Source organism: Sinocyclocheilus anshuiensis, unplaced genomic scaffold (genome assembly GCF_001515605.1).
Source record: "Sinocyclocheilus anshuiensis isolate Anshui unplaced genomic scaffold, SAMN03320099.WGS_v1.1 scaffold687, whole genome shotgun sequence".
Classification (NCBI taxonomy): Eukaryota; Metazoa; Chordata; class Actinopteri; order Cypriniformes; family Cyprinidae; genus Sinocyclocheilus; species Sinocyclocheilus anshuiensis.
The window spans coordinates 651650-663575 of NW_015551096.1; the positions used below are offsets into that span (position 1 = coordinate 651650).

An 11926-nucleotide genomic window follows, 5' to 3' on the forward strand; every position below is an offset into this window, starting at 1 on the left:
ACGTCAGTCTGTGTGCATTTAATTTATTTAATACACGAGTTTCACAATTTGAGTTGAATTACTGAAATAAATGGACTTTTCCACGACATCCTAATTTATTGAGATGCACCTGTATGTTGCGTCAGAATCGCTACTAGAGCATTAACTGCGTGATACACCGTAAAAAGAACAGCATGCTCATGCTTCGCTCAAGATTCGGTTACCCGGATGAGCCTCACAATTGGAAAACTGCTTTGTGAATCTGTGAGTCATTTGTTTTGAATCAGAGATTTGGAGCGTATTCATTAATTAATTAATTAAATTAATTAATGGAACAAATAAGTTTGACAAAAAATGACACCAGATATACAGGGAGGGATAGTTAATAATAATAATATTATTATTATTATAATATACCAGATAGTCTACAAAAAAAAAAAATACAAATTAAAAAAGACAGACAAGACGAGAAAACAAAACAAAAATGTAACAATCAAATACTTCCTTTTCCTAGAGACAAATTAAAGAACCAAAGCACTTGGTGATGAATGGTGAGAGGGTTACTATGCAAAGAATTTCTCCATAAAATATAACAATGTATCATTCTTTTTGTTATTGACTAATATTAAAGATTTTCTCAATGACTCCATTTTGAGATTTGGAGCGTATGATTTCAGTAAACGAGGCTTTGTTGCATCATAATAACTCTTTGGCAACATTTGCCAGTGGTCTCTGTGGCCATGAGCCACTTTCTATATGGTTTTTACCTGGTCACAGTTTGATAAATGTGTGGACATTTTCAATGCACATTTGTTTGATAAAAAAGTAGAGTTGTAGTTAGTCTCTTATTGGCCTGATTAACCAAGTTCTCCATAAAACAAACAGTGCTCAAGAAACAATATGTCTGTAAGATTACCAGAGATAAACAGTTCACTAAACACCGTATTTAGTTGTATTTCTGGTCAATTCTGCTGTGATCAATGATGCTGTGATTCATTAGAATGAGAGAAGTGAAAATTTAAATATAAATGGCTCTTATGTGTTTGACAGACATGAGATTGATTAGAGTCTTACTGTAGGTCAGTGTTTAGTGTGAATAACTCCCTCTAGTGTCACAAGACAGTCAGCCAGCAAACACATTCCCAATTTTTTCCATGAATAGTTTCTTCATTTTGATTGGCTGATGTGTCGCTGCCTCTCGAAGACTGATTGGTTCATGAGTTTCAATTCTCTGAAGAGAAAAGAGCTGCTGTGAAAGTGAGTTTTGACTCAAATTCTGCAGCAAGTTTTGATGGAATAATTTGTTAATTTGCAAAAAAAAAATTTTCTCAGTCAGAAAAGGGTCAAAATTGTTTGTAAATGTTGAAGACACATAACTCACAAATTATGTGACCAGAACATTGCAAATTAAAATGAGAATTGAAAATATATTGTTTGTAAAAGGCAGTGTCAAATATTGAAAGGCAGAGTGTGCTGATATTAAATCCAACATAGAAATATTTGTTCATACATTTATTAATTATACATTCATTTACTCTAAAAGATAATATTCAGTATGTTAGCAAATCCTTTTAAAGAGGGGGAGTGGATTTGACCCCATTCAAATATTAATTTCTAACATAAATGAAAATTACACAGTTCTACTTTTGCATGTTTATTTTATCACCATATGCAAGCACAATTTCAGAGTTGAGACAGGCCACAACAATAAACAAATACAAACTAACTTTAACTAAATATTCTTACCAATAATAAATGTACCAAAATGCAATCTCCCCAACACAGAAAAAAGGAACAAATACAAAAAAACAAATGGACAGATACAAATGCATTGTTAAACATAAATTATTCATCTAATGTAGAACTTAAGTTTAAAGGTTATATTAAAAAGCTTACTCTACACTGTTGGTTCTCAACTCCGGTCCTGGGGAACCACTGCTCATCACATTTTGTATGTCTCTCTGATCTGACACACTCAGTTCAGTTCATGGAGCTTTCTCCTACTGAACTGATGATCTGAATCACGTTTGTTAATTAATGAAGGCATACAAATGTCAAATGTCAAATGTGCAGAGTGTTGAGTCCCTGGACTTGATTTGAGAACTGCTGCTCTACAGAGACACGCTGCTGAACAGTGAATCTGCAATGACAGGCTAAGGAGACAAAAATGTGTCACAGTAAAAAGAGAAAACTTACTTTCATGTAGTCTATGTGTCTGAAGAAAAGTTTCTCTTGGTTCAATTAAAACAAACAAACGACCTCATTACATACACAAACAACGCAACAATTAGAAGATGATATGTTTACTTTTAAAGATTAAGTGAAGATACTTCTTTCACTTAGTTGTGTGTGTTTCTGTCTCTATTGTTAAATCTGACAGAGTGACACGGATGATCCATAAACCGCAATCCCAGCATAGAGGGGTTCAGTGAATGTAGTGTTGAGTGTGTGTAAGTGTGTGAGTGTGTGTGTGTGTCAGAGACGCTGTAGAAAGACAGAGTGCCGGCTGGCACGTCCACATACACTCCTACTCTCTTAGAGCCGCATGAAAGGACTGATACATCAGTGCTCTTTTTGTGCCAGACAGTAAATCTGTTATCAGAACAGTCAAGACTCCAGGATTTGTCATTGTATCCAAACCAGCAGTCGCTCCCTCCTTTCCAGTTGACTCCTTTATATGTCACTGCTACGTAACTCCAGCCGCTCCATTCAGCTTCCCAGTAACAGCGTCCAGTCAGTCTCTCTTTACACAGAACCTGCTCACAGCCATCAAATCTCTCTGGGTGATCAGAGTACAGCTGTGGCACTTCTACGCGTGTCGCCTTTTTGCTGTTCTCAGACAGAATCAGATGATTGTTTATGGTGCTTGGATCCAGTGTGAGATTAAAGGCATCTGAACACAAGAAGAGAGATGAGAAATGTGCCAAGGAGGGTTCAAAACACTCTTGAATATGTGTGTGTAAAGTACACAACCTACATTTCCGCAGTTCTGGTGTCATCCTAAAATGGTCTCCATGGTCCAAACTAGATAGTAACACAAATGTTTGATTACTTATGTGAAAGCAGTCTGACTACTGTTTCTGACATCAGTTCAATTAATTTTACTCTACTCATATTCACAGTTTTAATATCTTCAGCAAATAGAGAAAATGTTATGACATAACCATGCATTACTATTTTTGATGACCAATGGTAAATTTTCCCGAAGCTGAACTTATTTTGCATTAGAACCCCCCCCCCACCCCACACACACAAAGACATGCAAAAGATTTGTTCTCAATCATGCAGCTATAGTTGTCTTTATACTTGAGTATCTGCAGTTTATAGTTTGGATCCTCCAGTTTGTGTTTGAGCAGCTGGACTCCTGATGGTCCTGGGTGATTGTAGCTCAGATCCAGCTCTCTCAGGTGTGAGGGGTTTGAACTCAGAGCTGAAGACAAATAACCACAGCCTTCCTCTGTCACCATGCAGCCAGACAACCTACAGACACACAGAGACAGATCATCTACAGACACACAGTCGGATCATCTACAGACACCCATCAACATTATGACCAACTAACTATACATTATTGTTTATATGTTCTTAATACCTCAGTATCTCCAGCTGACAGTTTGGAATCTTCAGTCCATCAGAGAGCAGCTTCACTCCTGAATCCTGCAGGTCATTGTTACTCAGATCCAGCTCTCTCAGGACACAGTTTGAGGATTGTAGAACTGATGACACAATTTCACAATCCTGAGCAGTCAGATTACAGCCAGAAAGACTGAAAGATAGTAAAACACTGTTTATACATTGTTAATTTGACTCTGCAAATTTTTGTCTGCAAATTTTTATATCGGATTAATTCTTGCAAATTATAATTCCTTTCAAAAAATATATTGTGGCGCTTTAGATATATTTCTTAACTTAAAAAGCAATTAAACACTCACACAGCTTTTCTGCAGTTGATCACAGCTGGTATCAGTCTTCTTCTCCCCTCAGCTGATGTGTTGTATTTCTTGAGGTCCAGCTCATCCAGCGGCTCCTCTGACATCTGAAGCATGTAGGTGATTGTTGAGCAGTGAGCAGGAGAGAGTTTCTTCTCTGAGTGTTTGTCTGATTTCACAAACTCCTGAATCTCTCTGGACAGAGTCTGATCTTTCACTTCCAGCAGACAGAGGAACAGATTGATGGATCTTTCAGTGGAGAGTCCATGTCCATCTTTGATCTTCTCTTTAATGTACTGTGTGGTTCTCCTGATGCTCTCTGAGCTGTTCTCTGTGTGTGTCAGTAGATCCTGTAAGAGTCTCTGATTGGACTCCAGTGAGACGCCCAGCAGGAACCGCAGGAATAGATCCAGATGTCCATTCTCACTCTCAACGGCTTTATCTACTGCTTCTTTATGCAGACTATGAACTACATCTAAAAACTGCAATGTATCTATATTTACGATTGCATAATGATAAAAAGCATAGAAAGCAGCGAGAAACTCCTGAATGCTCAGATGAATGAAGCTGTAGACTTTCCTCTGATAAATCACAGATTCCTCCTTAACGATCTCTGTACAAATTCCAGAATACACTGAGGCGTCAGTGACGTCTATGCCGCTCTCAATCAGGTCCTCCTCATAGAACATCACATTGCCCTTCATCAGCTGTTTGAAAGCCACTTCAGCAAGTTTCACAATCACTTCTCTGTTGGACTTCAGGAGTTTCTCTGGATCACTCTCTCCATACTTCTGGTTCCTCATGTTGATCTGAATCAGCAGGAAGTGGATGTACATTTCAGTCAGAGTTTGAGGGATTTCTGCACTCAGATCTTCTTCCAGGAGCTTCTGAAGCACAGTGGATGAGATCCAGCAGAAGACGGGGATGTGGCACATGATGTGGAGGCTTCTTGCTCTTCTGATGTGTGAGATGATTCTGCTGGCTTGATGCTGGTCACTGATTCTCTTCCTGAAATATTCCTCCTTCTGAGGCTCATTGAATCCCTGAATTTCTGTCAGACGGTTGATGTATTCGGAGGGGATCTGATTGGCTGCTGCTGGTCTGGAGGTGATCCAGATGAGAGCAGAGGGAAGCAGCTCTCCTTTCATGAGCTTTGACATCAACACAGCCACTGATGAAGTCTCAGTCAGATCACAAACTTTCTGATCATCTGAAAACATCAGTGTGATTCTGCGTTCATCCAGACCATCAAAGATGAACACAACTTTACACTCCTCATAAATCTGTGAGTCCAGATCTTGAAGTTCAGGATGAAAGTCCAGCAGAAGTCTGTGAAGACTGTACTGATGATCTCGGATCAAGTTCAGCTCTCGAAATGGAAGCACAAACATGAAATCTACATCCTGATTGGCTTTTCCCTCTGCCCAGTCAAGAATTAACTTTTGCACAGAGACGGTTTTTCCGATTCCAGCAAAGCCTTTAGTAAGAACAGTCTTGATCTGCTCTTTCTCCTCAGATTCTGGTTCAGCTGAGGCTTTAAAGATGTCATTGTAGTCTATTGGAGTGTCTTTTAAGTGTTTTGTTCTGGCTGATTTCTCCATCTGTAAAACCTCATGTTCTTTATTCATTCCTTCACCCTCTCCCTCTATGATGTAGAGCTGTGTGTAGATCATGTTAAGGAGGGTTTCATTCTCTTGGAAGTTGATTTCCTCCAATAACCTCTCATATTTTTTCTTCGTGCTGGTTTTGTGCTGGTCTTTAATTCTCTGTAGCCGATCATTCAATGATTGGTGAGAATCTTGTTGCTGGTATGCAGTTTGATGTCCTCTTTCCACACTGCTGAAACAAGAAGAAATAAGTTAAAATAAAAACAGGAGCAGGGTCTACCACTGATTTCAGAGATTCATAATGCTTGTGATGTTTATGAGTCCCCAATATACTTCAAGCGAAATCCAGGAACAAACTCATGTGACATAATTTAGAGCAAAATCAGGCCAAAACTAAGTTTGTTTTGGGTTTGTTTCAGGAGTTCGAAACAGCTTGCCAAACGTCTGGAAAACTGGAAAATGTCTCGATTACATATGTAACCCTCATTCCCTGAAGGAGGGAACAGAGACATTACGTCAGAACTGCTGACGAATTGTGATCTCGCTCGAGAGCCCAATCACCTCCGAGTGTTAACAAAGCGAGCCAATAAACGCTGGCGTGCGAACTTTGCATCGCGAACTCTGCCCCGCATAGCGGATATATAAGGAGAGCGCGTGCAGTCGCACATTCAGTTTTTTGCTCAGGAGCCGAGACTGTGTGCTCCGGCCGCTCAGCGGTGGTACTGCAATTGTGGCAACGGGACATAACGTCTCCGTTCCCTCTTTCAGGGAATGAGGGTTACATACGTAACCGAGACATTCCCTTTCAGTCAGTCACATTCGACATTACGTCAGAACTGCTGACGAATTGGCTATTTACTCCTCTATCCAGTGGGCAAGCATTTGTTTGGAGACAGCCCTTCCCTTCTGCTGTCCACCAAAGCAGACAAAGAGCTAGTCTGAGGTCCTGAAGCTCTGTGTGCGGTCCACGTAAAGGCGCAGGGTGTGAACGGGACAGAGCAAAGCAAGGGCTGGGTCTGCCTCCTCCCGGGGCAGCGCTTGCAGGTTCACCACCTGATCCCTGAAGGGCGTGGTGGGAACCTTGGGCATGTATCCGGGCCGGGGTCTCAGGATAACGTGAGAGTATGCCGGTCCGAATTCCAGGCACGATTCGTCGACCGAAAATGCCTGCAGGTCCCCTACCCTCTGAAACGAAGCCAGTGCAGTCAGGAGCACTGTCTTCAGAGACAGGAACTTAAGCTCTACTGTCTGCAAGGGCTCGAAGGGCTCCCCCTTCAAGGCCATCAGGACCAAGGGGAGATCCCAAGAGCTTACTAGGTGAGGGCGGGGAGGATTCAGTCTCCTTGCACCCCTAAGGAACCTGATGATAAGGTCGTGCTTCCCAACGGATTTGCCGTCCACTGCATTTTGATGTGCGGCAATAGCAGCAACATACACTTTCAGGGTGGAGGGAGACAGCCTTCGCTCCAACCCTTCCTGCAGAAAGTAGAGCACGACTGCGATTGGGCATCTACGAACAGGTTCCAATTCAGAGCGTAAGCGAGCCTCGTAGAGGGCGCTCACGCTGAAGTAATGGTGTTTACTACCGCTAGGGGTAGATTGCCTAGAACCTCTGTGTCCCATCCAGAGACCATACGTGCAGATTCCAGAGGTCTGGGCGTGGGTGCCAAAGAGTGCCCCCTCTCTGGGACAGGAGATCACTCCTCAGAGGAATTATCTATGGACTATCTGGACTATCTCAGGGGGGGAGTCACCATTTTCCCGGAAGTGTGGGCTGACGTGAGAGCTCGTTGGCTACTTGATTGAGAATGGCAAGAAGCGACCTCAGATGCTTCTGACTCCACAGGAGGAGATGGCAGGTGAGTTGCAACATGCGACGGGAGCGTAGACCTCCTTGGTGATTGATGTACGTTACGGTCACAGTATTGTCCATCCGGACCAGTACGTTCTTGTCGTGTAGCAGCGGTTTGAAGCGGCGCAGAGCAAGCCATACTGCTAGCAACTCGAGGCAATTGATGTGCCACTGCAGTCAAGGTCCTGTCCAGGAGCCCGAGGCTGCACTCTCATTTCACATGGCACCCCAGCCCATGGCCGTGGCATCTGTTGAGACAACAACATGCCTGGACACTTGTACTAGAGGAACTCCTGCCCATCCAACTACGTGCTGAAGGTTTGGTGGCAGGACGGGGTTATTGAGACCCGGTGCATGCCGTGTTGCCATGCCCATCTCAGGACTCGTCGTGAAGCCAACGCTGAAGTGGTCGCATATGAAGCAAACCAAGCGGTGTGACAGGTGTGACTGAGCCAGTATGAGACAGTCGTCAAGGTAGTTGAGAATGCACAGGCTTTTTTCCCTTAACGGAACGAGGGCTGCCTTCATGACTTTGGTGAAGACACGAGGCGACAGGGACAGCCCGAAGGGGAGGACCTTGTACTGATATGCTCGACCCTCAAACACGAAGTGGAGAAATGGCCTGTGACATGGGAGAATCGGAGACATGAAAGTACGCGTCCTTCAGGTTGATCACTGCAAACCAATCATGAGAACGAATGCATTGAAAAATGCGCTTCTGTGTTAACATCCTGAACGGGCGCTTGTGAAAGGCCCGGTTCAGAATGCGCAGCTCCAATATTGGTCATAACCCACCACCTTTCTTGGCTACAATGAAGTAAGGGCTGTAAAACCCTGACTTCATATCGGCAGGAGGGACTGGCTCCATCACGTCCTTCGCCAATAGGACTGCGATCTTTGCCCGTAGGACGGGAGCATCCTTGTTCAGCAGAGAGCTGAACCGAATGCCCCTGAACTTGGGGTGATGCCGGGTGAACTGAATCGCATTGCCGAGTCTGATGGTTCTCGTGAGCCAGCAAGACGGGCTGGGGAGTGCTAGTCAGGCACCCAGAAACCGTGCAAGCGGGACCAGAAGAACCACAGACATACCCACAGTGGGGTAGCAGGGACCCGACCCGGAAGGCATAGCGTCCGGAGTCGGGTCTGAGTGTGTAGCACAACACTTACCTGGCTCCATGGTTGGGCAGGGGGTGCTGGAGGAGGCATAGCGTCCTCGAGTCAGGCCCTGCTCCCCGCTGGCGAAGGGAGAGGTGGATGGGGGTGTCGAGGCAGTGTGTCGTACAATGCCATCTTTGGCCTCTTGGGACCCGGAGAAAGCGGAAACTGCTCTTTTATTGAAGGTTTGGGTAAAGGAAAATGGAACAAAATATTCTCCACCCAGCCCTCCTCCAGGGGAAGGAGTGGTGAGGTCACCATCTCCTGAAGAGCAGGATCCAAAGTCTCCGGGCGCCCTCAGCGACGAGCGGGCAGAGGGGCTGCAACCGGCGGCTGGGTGGAAACAGCTGCAGACCTCCGTGGCAGGATGTGTCTGATGGCCTCCGTCTGCTTTTGTGCAGCAGAGAACTGCTGGGCAAAGTTCTCCACCGAGTCGCCGAAGAAGCCAACCTGGGAGATCGGGGAGTCAAGGAACCGATACTTGTCGGAGTCCCTCATATCCGCCACGTTAAGCCAAAGGTGGCGTTCCTGGACCAGCAAGGTGGACATCGTCTGACCCAGGGACCACGCAGTAACTTTAATCTCCCCTAGAGCAAGATCTGTCACTGTGTGGAGCTCCTGCATAACGCCTTGACCTGGTAGACTTGCAGCAGGACCATGGCGTGCAGGGCAGAGGGGGCCTGTCCAGCGGCTCTGTAAACCTTGGATCAGAGTGGACGAGAACTTACAAGTCCTGGACGGGAGGCGTGGATTACCCCACCAGGCGGCAGTGCTTTGCAGTAGGGGTGGGTGATTTGTCAATTTTATATCGTGATCAATCTCGAAGTCGTCTATGATCTACTTTTCAAGCGAACCGTAGAGATTGTGATCTTATATGTCCTCATAATAATGTTAATAATAAAAACCACAGCAATGACTACCTATTAGATGACTGTGGCTGGTCAAATTATATCATGTGTCTCTATCATGTGTCTTTCATGCATGGTGATGTATTAAAAAAAAAAAAAAAAAACTCAACGTGAGCTAGCAGTAGTACCATAGATTGTCTTACCATAGGAAGACGAGAGGGTCTGTATTACTTACTATTGGAGAAAGTTTAACGGTCAACTTGGATCATGTGTGCCTTAATAACCATTTACATTACAGCCTTGATGTCATTGAATTTCAGTCAGAGTTGTGTGACACTCCATAGGAATCCCAACTTTCGCAAAAAGTCAGTGACTTCTCTTATAAAACAGCATTTTTTTCGGTGTAAACTAAAAATAGTTCAATTCAAAAGAATTGCTTAGTGTAAAACATGTTGGGGATTAGTCGATATGCTGTCAATTCATTAAATGATAAGCTGTTTCCTCTAAAAAGCTGTTTATTCAGTGAAGTGAAGCCTCTCCTCCATTGACATCCATAAAAAAAATGGCCTGTGGTCTCCTTTCCCACTTACTGGCAAACCGGAAGCGTTAGCATTAGCCGTTACATTTTTTTTGGCTAAAGGTTGCAGGCTTGCCTTCTAGTGGCTTTGGTAGTACTGCGATGAATCAAATTTTAGTTTCAGTTTTGATTTGTGCTGCAAGCTGTTCCAATCATTTCAAGTGGTAAGCTTTCGCCTCTTTTTCCAAGAGCCCTGATGAAAGAGAGGGTCTAACGTAAACCATACACTTAAAAACCCAGCTCCAGTAATAATAGCCTTCTACTGATACAATAGTTTGCTGAAATGCTGAAATATGTACTTTTCAGAAATTACTGTGTGGTAAATTCTTCCATTAGAGACTTATTAATTTGCCTTGTTTTAGACACTGGTTGCAGTACATTGTATGTTGCCATGCAAATGAGAATTCACAGCGCATACTTAAGACTCGAATACAGTACACAGCTTTTGCACAGATTTTTGCCCCGGTTTACAGTCTAGAGTCAACACTTGTTGCCTTAAGTCTGAGCCAGTCTCCAGATTTTGATGAGTCAAAGCTCACAGATTTCATAGAAAATTGCATTGCATATGATGGACAGTTTCAGAATTTTTAGCTTTAGACTTTAAGTTCCATCCAGTCAGAGGATTTGAAACATGTTTAAAATTTTGAGTCGATTTTAGAACTAACATTGTTTTCATTCATCATGTGTTTCCTGGCAATGAGCCACACATTTCTGCATGTGTTTTGGATGTCTGGTAGTGTGCAGTCCTCAGACATTTAGTGTATGATGCCCAGTTTTTCTTTGTATCCATTTTTATGATGCCTAATTTAAAAAAATCTGTTCTGATTTTAAAAGTCGTGAAGTGTATTCCAAGTTTTATTTGCTGGTGTCACATTTCTGTTTAGTTTGGTTTTATTTTTATTGACTTTTAATTTGTATATCACTGTCTCTAGCCAGTAAACTGTCTCACTGTTAACTTTCCTGTTCCAAGCTTGTTTCCCCAGTTACCAATGAGTTAATTAATTAGTCCCACTTGTGCCTTGATTTACCTCCCATTATTCTGTGTATACCTTGCCCTCAGATTGTTTAGTTACTTGTCTTGTGTTTAATTTCTGTTATGCATTTTTCACTTTGGATTATCTTTCCACCTCCATCCTTTTCAACCCATTTAAAACAAACAAGTGTGGCTGGCTGCTTTGCATATTCATCAAATGTTCCCTTCCAGTTTAGTGCGGTTGTGCACTGCATGCGGAGAATACTGCAAATATTAAGAACTTTTAACACTCTTTCCAAAATATATATTTGTCTTGCATGCGTGCAATCTGCATACACATATTCCTTTTCATTTCAAGCAGCTTTCAACAAAACAAGCTGATTTTCCAGGTATTCTAGACAAAATTAAATTCAAACTCTTTATGGACCTTGTGAACCCTATTTTTTGTACTCAGAAATTGTGGTGGAAAATAAGTGCACAAATAATCTGTGATATATATTTACATATGAAATAATGTGTGAAGAGTTAAATAACTTTAATAACTTTATACTCACCTATGATCAGTGGTCACTGGTTCATCACTGAGTTTATCAGGTGAATCCATGGATTGGTGACTCTTCACAGACACACAGCTGGGATCTGGAGATCTCTGGGACTGAGAACATCCCTCCTCTGTATTGCGACTCATTTTAGAAGCAACGTCGCTCATCTTTCTTTTCAGAAAACTATAAGGCCTGCAAATACATATATACTTAATAAATGAGGCACATTCACATCCTTCATGCATACACAAGCAGTAGACACAGCATATAGACACATCATGCATCTTTTACACACAGCATCACAAACAAGTTCTATTAGTTTAGTTTTATATGTATTTTTGAAGTTTAAAAACAATTGAATCCAAATGAAGTATTGAATACATGTTCTGAATGTAAAATCCTTTTAATTCTTCAGATCAGATCATATTTCTATGAAAAACCATAGTGACCAGAAAAACTGGATT

The 11926-nt window shown here is 42.7% G+C and overlaps 1 pseudogene; it reads right to left on the reverse strand.

Annotated features, from left to right (window-relative positions):
- Positions 1 to 2346: 2346 nt before the first annotated feature.
- LOC107662699 (protein NLRC3-like) lies at positions 2347 to 11608 on the reverse strand (annotated as a pseudogene).
- Between the last annotated feature and the right edge of the window lie 318 nt (positions 11609 to 11926).